At 48.7% G+C, this 12,989-nt stretch overlaps 1 long non-coding RNA gene across 1 annotated transcript in view; it reads right to left on the bottom strand.

The window, feature by feature from the left end:
- Positions 1 to 5,138: 5,138 nt before the first annotated feature.
- LOC144952656 (uncharacterized) overlaps positions 5,139 to 12,989 on the bottom strand; it is a 30,416-nt gene continuing 22,565 nt past the window's right edge. The window contains exons 2-3 of the long non-coding RNA XR_013640666.1: positions 6,021 to 6,091; positions 5,139 to 5,224 (exon numbers count right to left, since the gene is read on the bottom strand). This is a non-coding gene — a long non-coding RNA (uncharacterized LOC144952656). The remainder of the gene's footprint in view (positions 5,225 to 6,020; positions 6,092 to 12,989) is intronic.

Here is a 12,989-nt window from a genome sequence, read left to right as displayed (position 1 = left end):
AGTCCTGTCAGCCAACAATCTATTACATCTAAAAAATCTGGGTTCCAAAAAAAATACAACACCACATCTGCTGCATAAGACTTCTCTGAATCACATTTACAGTAGCCTTGATAATGAGCAGTACTGCGCCTGTCTTGACTTTTCCAAAGCTTTTGATACAGTAGACCACAACACCCTGCTTAGTAAACCAAGTTGCCTCGGTTTTTCCGAAAACGCAGTAAAATGGTAAAAAAATTACCTCTTTTCTCGCACCCAAACTGTATTGACAGATGGTTGGAGGTCAAACAGTGTTAAGATAACAAAAGGGGTTCCACATGGTTCCATCCTCGGCCCCCTCTTGTTCTCTCTTTATGTCAATGACTTGGGCACTGACCTGGATCATTCCAGGGTTAATCTTTTTGCAGATGACACGATACTGATTACTGCTGGCCGCTCCCAGGATGAAGTGATTGCTAAGCTCCAGGGTGATTTCAACAAACTACAACATTAGCTAGTTGCTCTTAAACTAGTCCTGAATACCTCCAAAACCAAGGTGCTATGCTTCTCAACAGGACTAAAGCAGTAAGATATTTTTTCCCAAATTACATTCCTTAAATAATTATCAAATAGAGAAAGTTAACATCTTTAAATTTCGATTTAAAGCTTTCGTGACTGCAGGGATTTATCTTCTTGGTTCTTTCGGTAAAGTCACGTAGAAGGGAAATAATAAAATAATAAAAATAAAATGTAATAAAATAATTCTCACGACGTTTCGGCCACAACGCAAGCAGCCGTCCTCAGGTGAAGAACAGGTCTGTCGGAAAGACAGCGTCTGAATGAGCACCACCAAGCTTGGCAGCATATATTTAAGCTTGGTTGGAAGGGGGAAGAGTGCCTTGACAAAGGAATTTGCATATAAAGAAGAATTTAGCATATTTATGGGAAATGCAGATATGGGATTAGTCACTAATTGTGGAATGCGTAGGAGGTGGGGGGGGGTTTCAAAGTCATTATGCAGGATTATCAGCATGAAAGGGAGAGAGTAGGGTTAGCATTAATAAAGGGAAGGAATGTCAATAGTATGGAGCTGCAGCAACTAAAGCCATGGTGGAGAGTTTGGAATCTGATTGATTTCTTCTGTGAACAGGTGTCTTTTATACAAGTGTAGAGGTGTAATTGTGTATGGGCGCGGATGGCTAACAAACACAAGGGGCGTGGTTAGGGCCGTACACAGAGGAGGTGCTCACACCGACGTCCGCACCTGCATCCCCCACGGGCCCCTCCCGGGGGCCGAGTGCTATAAAAGGTGGTGAGCCGGAGGGCTCGAGGTCGAGTATCAGCTTAAACCAGCGAAGACTGAAGACCAGCTAGAATAGGCCCCGGAGCTCCCCTGGCTCGCTGTCCTTGTCAGGGCCGACCAGGGCAAGCCAGTGGCGTGGCCCCGAGAGCCCAGACTGACGTTCTTATAAGAGCCGGTCTGGAGACTCAGGGTGCCGGGATCTAGGGGTCGGCACGGTTTGAACCGACTCAAACTGGTTTCAAATTGAGCAATCCAAACCAAACCAGCGACGACTGAACCAAACCAAACCAAAACCAAACCAAACTAAGCTAAACCAAACCTCTTAAGTTGGCTTGAACCAAACTAGTTTGAGCCGGTTCCACCCTGTCCGAGCCAAACCGAGTCGGTTTTCGTAGCCCCAAACCAAACCGAACCAGTTCAAACAGAGCCAAACCAAACCGATTTGGTTCGGTTCAAACCGCGGTTTGGTGGTTTGAGCCAAACCGTGCCGACCCCTACCGGGATCCCAGCTTGACCAGGGCTGGGATAGGTAGCCTCCCCTAGCTCCGTAGTGGAGGACTTGGGCGTAGGTTAGCGGGGTTAGATGTTGTGTTTCCCTGTTAGCCGAGTGAAGGGGACGATACCCCCTTAAGTACTGTGTGTACCCGTTACTGTGCACAAGTTGGTGTTAATAAATAAGTGTGCCTCCGACCCCGTCGTCAAGCCTCCTGAATACTTACTACACAAGTAACAAGCTGAGATTAAAAGCACTCCCTTTAAGTGTGCTCCTAATCTCAGCTCATTACCTGTATAAAAAACACCTGGGAGCCAGAAATCTTTCTGATTGAGAGGGGGTCAAATACTTATTTCCCTCATTAAAATGCAAATCAATTTATAACATTTTTGACATGCGTTTTTCTGGATTTTGTTGTTCTTATTCTGGCTCTCACTGTTCAAATAAACCTACCATTAAAATTATAGACTGATAATTTCTTTGTCAGTGGGCAAACGTACAAAATCAGCAGGATTTCCCTCACTGTATATAATTGTATATTACGTGAAAAGACGGTGATATTTTTGGTACGGTTATATTTAACAGTACACGGTTCAGGTTTTCAAGAACGCGACCCAAACGTACATACAGAAAGTCCTTGACTTATGTTGGAACGGGTTTTATGTTCCCGAGAGCCGTTCGTAAGTGGATTTTTGTCGTATCTAGAAATCAAGAGGTAATTGTACAGTAAATATGGTCAGTCCCATAAAAAAGTGATACGGGTTCAATAAATGCAGGGAAGCATTGTAAAACTCACAAATAAGACATTGTACATTTTCACGTAATACTGCGATAAATACTGTATAGTGAATGAAATTAAACGTCAAATAAAGTAACATGATTAAAATAATCAGTTATTTTTGCTCACCTTGAGTCCTGATGCTAGCTCACTTGTCGGAAGGGGAGTGCAACACGGGGGATGCGGGTCTCATCACATCTAGCGGAGGATCGCTCCGCCGAACAAAGTAGTTCCGCGGTTCATCTTACAGGGAACGTTCGTAAGTGCGGGCGGTCGTAAGCACGCAGCTGTTCGTAAGCACGCGAGCGTTCGTAAGCACAAGGGTGGTCATAAACGTGGGCGGTCATAAGCATGCGGGCGTTCGTAAGCCAAGAAGTTTCCTATCCCCGGGACAGCCTGTATGGTACCGCATTTACGTTTTTCAGGAAAAACAACCCAAACATAGAGTTTTTTTTATTACCGTTGTTGCACGAACTTGTTTGGCAGCAGGAGGTGCTATCGACGGTGCCATCGAACGTCGGCAGTATTCCGAGGATGTATTGTTTCATCTGGTCCTTGAAGTCGGACGCAGCGCACTGTGCTCTTGTGGCACAGGTTCTGGCCTGGTAAGGAAGGCCACCTGGAATGGAGATGTAATTGGAGAGAAGAAGAAAAAGAACAAAAAAAATCTGCAATTAAGTATAAACGACAAAAAAAATTAGCACGTGTACATGATGAAATCGAACGTTTTTGTTGTTGGTAAAGCGCATCCCAAAATGTGCAAAATAAGAGGATTTAGATATCGCGGTTTTGTGACAAATGTATTAAGTTCACCGATCACAAATTCACATGCTTTGATATATTACAATATATTATTAGAGCACATTCGTTTGCATGTTTTCCACGAGTACTGTGTGTGGTTAATGCTGTACGTGATTCCGTACAATAAGTATCTATTTTGTGTTTGAACATCTTAACACAACCTCTGTTTTATTGCCAGAAAGGGTACGAAGCCTATTCTTATATTTTATTTTTATACTAGCATCATGAGGTTTGCCTTCGATATGTAGTGGAATAACGCACGCGGGGGGGGGGGGTGCAAGCGGTGTGCAAGCTTTTATGAGTTACAGACAGTGGACAGTGAGGTCGCATCACGGCGACCAGGTGTGGTGAGAGGGAACAACGGAAAGGAGACGGCTCATTAAGATGCATAGCAGTGATTGGCTGGCTGCAAATGCAGGCGCGGAACAGACGCCAGGCAGACGGGAGATTGAGACGATAACGACGGAAGCCACGGGCGTCAGGCGACGGTAGGTCGCCTGCTCAATTAATGAGGAGTTAATGACAGAGGTGTGGACTCGAGTCATGTGACTTGGACTCGAGTCAGACTCGAGTCATGAATTTGATGACTTGCGACTCGACTTGGACTTGCATAACAATGACTTTGTCCCACCTATGAGATGTGGACTCGAGTCATGTGACTTGGACTCGAGTCAGACTCGAGTCATGAATTTGATGACTTGCGACTCGACTTGGACTTGCATAACAATGACTTTGTCCCACCTCTGGTTAATGAGGAGGGGGTTATATACGGGAGCGTGAGAAAAAGAGTGGAGTTGGTCGCAGTGAAGACAAGAGGGAAGACAAGAGAAGCTAGCAGAGAGATAGCTAGCAATAGAGAAGCTAGCAGAGCGTATAGTTAGCAATAGAGAAGCTAGCAGAAGTTTTCGTGAGATTCTAGTAGTGGAGAAGCTATCCGAGTGTATAGTAATAGGCTAGCAGTGGAGAGGCTAGCGGAGTGTACGGTGGGAAGCTATCAGAGTGTGTAGTGGTAGGACAGCAGCAGAGAGAGCAAAGTGAGCGGAGCGTGACAGGCAGGCTAGCAGTGGAGAGACCAGGAGAGTGAGAGAGAAAACAGGCTAGCAGTGGAGAGACTAGGAGAGTGAGAGAGAGAACAGGCAAACCGTGGAGAGTCTGAGAGAGAGGGGGAGCGGAGCGAGCGAAGCAGGCGAGCAGCGCAAGCGGGAAAAACACGACGGAGTTACGGGGTGTCGAACGCGAGGAGATCTGTTAAATGAAAGTAACACAGGAGAAAAATAAGTTGTCCGCGTGAAAGAAACACTACAGATATAAGCACTACTCAACGCGAGCTGTAAGTGCTCTGCTACTTGCCATTGTCTTTGCACCATTCATCTTTTAGCGTGGTTCTCTGGTCTGACACTGGTGCAGAGACAAAGCCGTTAAGGGTGCCGTCTCTGGTGTAGACCAATCGGTTCTAAGCCAAATGCTTGTATTACCGGAGTACCCGAAGAAAAATCAATGCAGTGACCACCACGGGGAGAGACTCCAAATATACAGCAGGCATCGTCAGGGTCCGGGATCGAACCCACGCCCTCCTACATACCAGGTGAGGTAATTAACATCCACGGGGAGAGATAGATACAGACTCCAAATATACAACAGGCACCGTCAGGGTCCGGGATCGAACCCACTGCCTAATAAAAACCAGGCGAGGAAGATAATATATCCAGGGGGAGAGAGATAGACGCAGACTCCAAATATGCAGCAGCCTTGACCTGGAAGCACTTACTCTTAGTCAGTTCCATCGTCACGCATGCGTCTTGCCCTGCTGCACATGAGGCCAATTTTTCAGGAATCTCCAAACCAGCACTTCCAGTGTAGCAGAGAATCAGTCCTGCAAAATTGTACAAAGACGCATATTAGTATTTAAACTCAACCTTTTCTTTTTTTACCAGGTGTAAGGCCCCACTGAGCTGTTGTGCAGTAGCTCTTTTTCGGAAGCGACCTGGCCATCACAGATGATAGCAACTCAACGAAGTGACTGATATGATCACGTGGAAATTTAGAGCAGCCAACAACCATTCTACACCTGTGTTTCTAAATGTGAAGTAAAAACCGGAGGACCCGGCTTAAAAATCCATGCGACCACCATGGGGGATAGAGAGATGCAAACTCCACATATAACAGCAGCATGCATAGTCAGGGTCGAACTTCACGAATCTCCTGCATACCAGGCGAGGTAGTTAACATATTCACGGGAAGAGAGACACATGTAGCTGGAATGGGCTTAATGTAATGGAGTTAATGATGACCATGGATTGGACCCATAGACCCACGTGACTGCACAGTACACCACACCCACAAGTGGAGTAATCAATTAAGGGTACGGGGAATTTATTTAGATTCGGATGGACGCTGTACAGGTAATACACATTTACAGCTCCGCTAAAACATAGGTAACTGTTTAATCATTACGGTTGGACTGTAACTTAGTCCAACCGTTGCGCTGATCGGAGGTGTGGGGGTAGTGTATAGTAGTACATTCTAGTGTATAGCAGTGTCTAGTGTAGTGGAAAGTCTAGTTAATTGTGGTGTTCTTCAGGAACATTACTACCGCAACACAAGAGGACAGACTATACTAACTAAATGAACGCAAACGTATAGCTGAGGAGTGGAGTGAAAAACGTCACCTTCGACGCTCATAGCGAGCCAGATGACAGACGCCAGAACATGAATCAGGGTAATGTTCATGTTGCTCCACCTGGCAAAATACAAAAACACACACCACTGTCATGCTGGCAGCAGCGTCTTTTGGCTAACAATCAAACAAAGATGGTGGTCACTGCATTATTGTGGCGCTTTCAGATTGTGCTGCTTCTGCGGCCGTCTGGAACGCTCTTCCGTCTGATATAAGGAAGCCACTGGGAGCCATGCAACTTTTTAAATGATCACCATCTAGGTTGACAATCTTACTTCTTTAGAACTGCTGCTCGTTGTGTTTAGTTTTCTGTTCTTTCCCCGCACCTCTGATTAGCTACATATGGTGTTAAAGAAGTTCAACATACATATTCACACTACTATACACTACTCCACACTACACACCTATACCTACTATAATCACCCAGGAATATCCTTACCTCTCGTGACGTCACTCAAAATCGACCAGCCCCCCTCATTAACAAACATGAGCAGGTGACGTCCTCCACATGGACTGGCCCCTCATTAATAATCATGAGCAGGTGACGTCACTCCACATCGAACAGCCCCCCTCATTAATAACCATGAAGAGGTGATGTCCTCCAAATGGACACCCCACCTCCATTAATAATAATTAGCAGCTGACGTCACTCCACATGGGGGGTGAGGTACCTCCGCCCTCCTCCTCGGCGTCAACTTACAACCATAACTACAAAGGCAGAACCCTCACGTCACAGATCTCCATAACGCTGTTAAGACAAAGTAAAAAGCACATGATGAACAAGGGATTATAACCTTAAAGTGAAATAGGTCTGTGTCACCGCGCCCTTACAAATTGCACACGCATTAATACAATGAATATCACGTTGCGGTCTGCCTTTTGCTTTCAAGTTTCAGATTTGCTGCAATACACCCGTCCTTGGACAGGCAAAAGGCTAGTACACTATACTATTCAACTCTACACTATACAATCCACCACTAACCAATACACTACTATAGTACTATATAGTACACACATACACTTCACAAATATACACTACACTACACACGACACCACCATACTAAATTGAAAGCTCATGTCTGTACAACTGCTTTGTGTGTTTATTTTCTTTTCCTTCTGCAGCATCTCTTCATTCCGTGGTCTGTGTGTAGTGTTGTAAGGACGGACTTCTAAACTTCTTTATGGCACACACTGTTTATTATCTTAATAAGTCCTTATCACACTAAGGGGTATATGGTCCCCTCACCCGTTACACTCAGAAGGTACAAGCCTCCAGACCTTGCAGGATATCTAATCTCCCTGCTCTTCCAGCGTCCTCTGGCTGGACCTAGGGGATCTCTCCCCGACCACTGGTTACTCTGAGCCCTAGCCCTGATAAGGGCTGGAGGGCTTGGTCCAGGGTCCTAGACGTCTTCGGCCGACTTGGGTCTTCGTGTAGCAGAACTCCTCCAGAGCTCTCAGCGCTCAGGCTTTATACCTGTTCGTGGCCGGGTTGTCCAATCCCCGGCCACCTTGTGGGACCCTCTGATTGGTCCTTCCCAATCTGGCGTTTGGATCCTACCTCACCCCATTTGACCCTGACCGTTCGATTGAGCGGGAAAACCTTGTTTACGATCTGCTTTCACAGTTTGCGAACAGCGAGTAGTTAACACCACTACATCACTCCCCCCTTCGGAAGCCTCAGCCGTCCCGGCTGTTACAAGAGAAAAACCTTCCATCAATGAACCGATGTGTGTGCCAAAAAAAAACAACAAGAACCACAAGAACAACAAGAACAACAAGTTCCCCAATATAAATACCCCCCCAATAACACAACATATGTATACGGTGAGAGACAATCACCAATAATGACATACGCGACGCAACAACCCATGCAGCGTTCCGCCGCAGAAAAAAAAACGATGGCCAATCATGAAAACCGACGCGATTTAGCCCGCGTATATTTTGCGGGCCCATCGTAGGGGATGGGTGGCCCCTTCCGGGTTGCAGGCTGGTCAGGCAACCTGGCAAAAATGTCGGTAGGGACAGGGTGCCTCTCTGTGGAGACTCCTGGTGCAGATGGGTCCGGCAGCCTGGCAAACATGTTGGGTGGGTCAGAGGTCTCTCTGCGGAGACTCTAGGCGCAGGCGAGTGAGGCAGGCTGGCAAAAATGTCTGGCGGGTCAGGCAGCCTGGCAAACATGTTGGGTGGGTCAGGAGATCTCTCTGCAGAGACTCTAGACGCAGGCGGGTGAGGCAGCCTGGCAAAAATGTCGAGCGGGTCAGGAAGCCTGACACAAATGTTGGGTGGGTCCTGAGGCCTCTCTGCAGAGACTTGTGGCGCCCCCCGGTTCCCAGCGGCAGAACGCGGCTCGCACGACTCCATCAGTCCTGCATCATCTGCGGGAGGAATGACACGTCTGTGCCGTGGATTAGGTACCAACGGGGCGACATCCGGCTCGTCGGGCACATCACACTCTCGGCCCTCATGTTGTGAGTTTGACGCAGAGCCGCGCAGAGCAACAAATGGCTTCAGGCGAGAAGGGTGCACAAACCAGCGACGCCATCCCCAACGGATTTTAATACATTGTGGTCGTACAATCTCAACGACTTCAACTGGACCCCGCCATGGTTTAAGGAGCTTTGCCGATGTGGACACCGGCACCTGGGAGCAATGAAGCCATGCCTTATCACCTGGAGCCCACTGATGCACGGACGTGCAAGGGGCTTGCAACCTCGAATTGGCCCGCTGGCGGGAGGCGGAATTTTCAATCGCCGCATCACGTGCCTCAGACAGCTTCCGGAGATTGAAGCGTAAATGATCAGCGAGCTTCGATGACCGTGGAAGCTGCTCTATCTCAAGCCGAACGTCAGCGGGGGGAATGGCCTCCCTGCCATACATTAGGAAAAACGGGGAGAACCCCGTCGCTGCATGTGGCGCCATGCGATAAGCAGCGAGGACCCCCGAAATCTGCAAGTCCCAGTCTTGGTGGGATTCATCAACCTGATGGCATAGCATAGAAGTGAGCGTCCTGTGCAGGCGCTCCACCATGCCGTCAGTTTGAGGGTGATAGGGCGAAGTGCGCACCTTTTTAGTACCCAACAAGCGGCATACCTCGCTCAACAGGGTACCTGAAAAATTTCTACCCTGATCGGTCAGCAGCCGTTCTGGAGCGCCCTTGTCCAACACATAGCCTTGAACAAAGGCGTCCACGACGGCTGCTGCCGACTGGTTGGGGAGGGCCCAGGCCATAGGCCACCGTGTAAAATACTCAACCCCAACCAGAAGGTACTTATTACCACGAGGCGTTGTAGGGAAAGGCCCCAAAATGTCAAGAGCAACCAGCTCGTTCACACGGGATACCGAGATGGGCTGCAGTGGTGGGCATGCCGGCTTCGCTGGTGGTTTTCTTTGCGCACATTGGGTGCAGCCCATTAAAATATCAGTCACGTCGCGAAGCATGCCCGCCCAGTAAAATTGCAATGTTAGCAACCCCATGGTTTTGTGCACACCCAGGTGCGACAATCGCTCGTGTGACGCGCACACAGCCGTACACCACAAAGCCGATGGCACCACAATTTTGTACTGGCAGGAATCAGCATCCCAATGCATGAGCAGACCGCGCCGCATAGCAAAAGAGTTCAATTTACCCGACCGTGAGGTCGTATCACATGCGCGACGACGCAGAGGCAACAATGACGCGTCGTTCATTTGGTGCCGACCCCATTCGTCCAGCGTTATCCCCAGCAAGTCGTCACTCGCTGGCGGACTTTCGTGGTCCGCTCCCGGCACAGAATCGGAGGGAAACGCGGCAGAAAATGTTTCAGGAGGTGCAACCGGCTGTACCATTTGCGGCTTGCACCGGCCAGAACCCGTAAGGCACGCGCATGTTTTTTTTGGCGGAAGGCGAGATAGCGCGTCAGCATTATTGTGCTGTGTACCCTTATGGTAAATCACCATGAAATTGTAGTCCTGGAGGACTTCAAGCCATCGGGAGAGCTGGCCAGACGGTTGGTCAACGTGCAAAGCGTATTGCAACGCAGAGTGATCGGAGCAAACGGTAAATCGTTGACCGTACAGGTATGGCCTGTATTGCTGTATGAAATAAACAATGGCCAGCAGCTCGCGTCGGGTCACGCAATAGCGTTGCTCTGCCGGGGACAAGACCCTGCTTCCATAGGCAACGACCCTCTCAACACCATTTATGGTTTGGGATAGTACCCTGCCGATTCCGGTGTTGCTGGCATCCGTGTCCAGAATAAATGGTTTCGCAAAATCGGGGTAAGCTAAGGGCGGTGCTGCTATGAGAGCATTCCGCAAGGAGTCAAATGCGGCCTGTTCAGCATCTCCCCAATGAAATTTGACCCCTTTCGCCATAAGAGCATGCAGTGGCTTGGCGATTGTAGTGAAACCAGCCACAAAGCGTCGGTAATATGACGCGACCCCGATAAAACTGCGAACATCCCCCGCAGAGGTGGGGGTAGGCCATTGGCTGACACATTTTGTCTTTTCAGGGTCTGTGGAAATTCCCGAGCGGCTGACTATGTGGCCTAGATAGCGCACAGACTCACGCAGAAGGTGGCACTCCTGCGGTTTGAATTTGAAGTTAGCAGCTCGCATCTTTTCGAAAACAGCGCGCAACCGTTCAATGTGTTTGTTGAACGTGCTGCCAAAGACGATAACGTCGTCAAGATAGATGAGACATGAGTCCCACTGGAGCCCAGCGAGGACCAACTCCATGAGCCTCTGAAACGTCGCTGGGGCCGAGTGGAGACCCATGGGCAATCTATTAAACTCGAAAAGGCCCTGTGGTGTCCGAAAAGCAGTCTTTTGTTTTGTCGCTTCGTCGAGGGGAAGTTGGCAAAACCCCGACAGAAGGTCTAAAGTGGAAAAATAACGTGCCCCTGCCAGAGCCTCCAATGACTCATCCATACGTGGAAGAGGATAGGCGTCAGCCACGGAAATTTTATTTAGGCGCCGAAAATCGACACAGAATTGAAGACTGCCATCGTGCTTTTTGACCAGCACTATCGGAGCACCCCAGGGGCTGGTTGAAGGAGAAATGATATCAGCCACCAGCATGTCGTCAACTGCCCATTTGACATGCTGTTTCTCCGCCGGGCTGAGCCGAAACGGGTTTTGGCGGATAGGGGTAGCGTCACCAGTATCAATGTGGTGACGCAGCAGCTTGGTGCAGCCAATATCAAAGGGTACAAGCATTTGTGCTCCTGCCGGAATGCGTACAGCGCAAGCCGTAAAAGCCTGCACGGAGGCATTTGCCGTCCGTGAGTGCGTGGCTGCGGGTAAAAATGCCATCCGGCGGCCCGAAGGGAGTTCAATACATCCCTGGTCGATGAAGATTTTAATGGGTATTTTGGCAAGAAAATCAGAACCCAGGAGACACGGCACCGCGAGGGAGGAAGAGACAAAAACAGGGCCGGCCAATTTAATATCACCAATCGCAATTTGCGCCCGAATTTGCCCGAGAATCCCCAGTGAACTTCCATTTGCGGCAAAAAACGGAACAGAGACCTTTTCCAATGATCGACATCGCACCGGCAGTATGTTATAAATTAAATCGGAAATGATAGTGGCCGATGCACCGGTATCGACAAGCACGCGCAACTCTACCCCACTTCTGACACCAATGTAGTATTGTAACGACGGACTTCTAAACTTCTTTATGGCACACACTGTTTATTATCTTAATACACAGTCCTTATCACACTAAGGGGTATATGGTCCCCTCGCCCATTACACTCAGAAGGTACAAGCCTCCGGACCTTGCAGGCTATCTAATCTCCCTGCTCTCCCAGCGTCCTCTGGCTGGACCTAGGGGATCTCTCCCCGACCACTGGTTACTCTGAGCCCTAGCCCTGATAAGGGCTGGAGGGCTTGGTCCAGGGTCCTAGACGTCTTTGGCCGACTTGGGTCTTCGTGTAGCAGAACTCCTCCAGAGCTCTCAGCGCTCTGGCTTTATACCTGTTCGTGGCCGGGTTGTCCAATCCCCGGCCACCTTGTGGGACCCTCTGATTGGTCCTTCCCAATCTGGCGTTTGGATCCTACCTCACCCCATTTGACCCTGACCGTTCGATTGAGCGGGAAAACCTTGTTTACGATCTGCTCTCACAGTTTGCGAACAGCGAGTAGTTAACACCACTACATGTGCAAGACTCAACCTACTCAGACTCGCCTTCCCATAACTGAAAACTGAAACAAAATCCCATTCTCTTAACTTTTCATTTATTTTAGTTACTTCCACTTGTACCTTCGACTTAACCTTTCTCATGCCATTCGCTGCGCTCAGTTTTAAAATTACTTTGCTCAGTCTATTGGTCTCTGTGTGATGAGTCTATGGGACTATTCGAGATGAGCTTGTGGGTCTCTGTCTGGTGAGTCTGGGTTTTTGTGTGATAAGTCTGGGTCTGTGTGACGAGTCAGTTTGTATTTGTGTGTGTATATATGTGTAGGGGACTGTATAAGAGAAGGTTCTGGAAGGGCGAGTTGAGATGGTTGAAAACACGTGGCCGTAAGGCAACTGTCACACGTGTGATAATTAAGTGGGGGGGGGGGGGGCTCACTGTCTGATGGGGGTGCGGGCGAGTGGGTATGTAAAAGGGGGAGTGAGGTCCGCAGTCTCGGCGCTTGCTCGGGGACTAATCGACGATCGGTGGACGACATCGGTTCGACTATTCAAGATCAACATAGTGGAAACCACCGGGGCTGAAGATAGCCATGATCAGTGTAGCAGTGGTTATGATCAAACTGTAAATACGTTTGGAGAAATAAAGCCTCAACTACCCTGAAAATGGATGTCTGCAAGGAGCGTCTTTACATATATATAACGACTTGGACGATGAAGTAGTAAGAGCCAATTTTATTTGGACACTGCCACATAAAAGCACCCTAGGCTTCTTGATCGTCTTCCAGCTGGTATCTTCCTACGAACGTCTCCTTATAGATTCCTCAGCCCCCTTTCTCA

Source organism: Lampetra fluviatilis, chromosome 69 (genome assembly GCF_964198595.1).
Source record: "Lampetra fluviatilis chromosome 69, kcLamFluv1.1, whole genome shotgun sequence".
In the NCBI taxonomy this organism is placed as follows: Eukaryota; Metazoa; Chordata; class Hyperoartia; order Petromyzontiformes; family Petromyzontidae; genus Lampetra; species Lampetra fluviatilis.
This window is presented reverse-complemented; position numbering and strand designations above follow the sequence as displayed.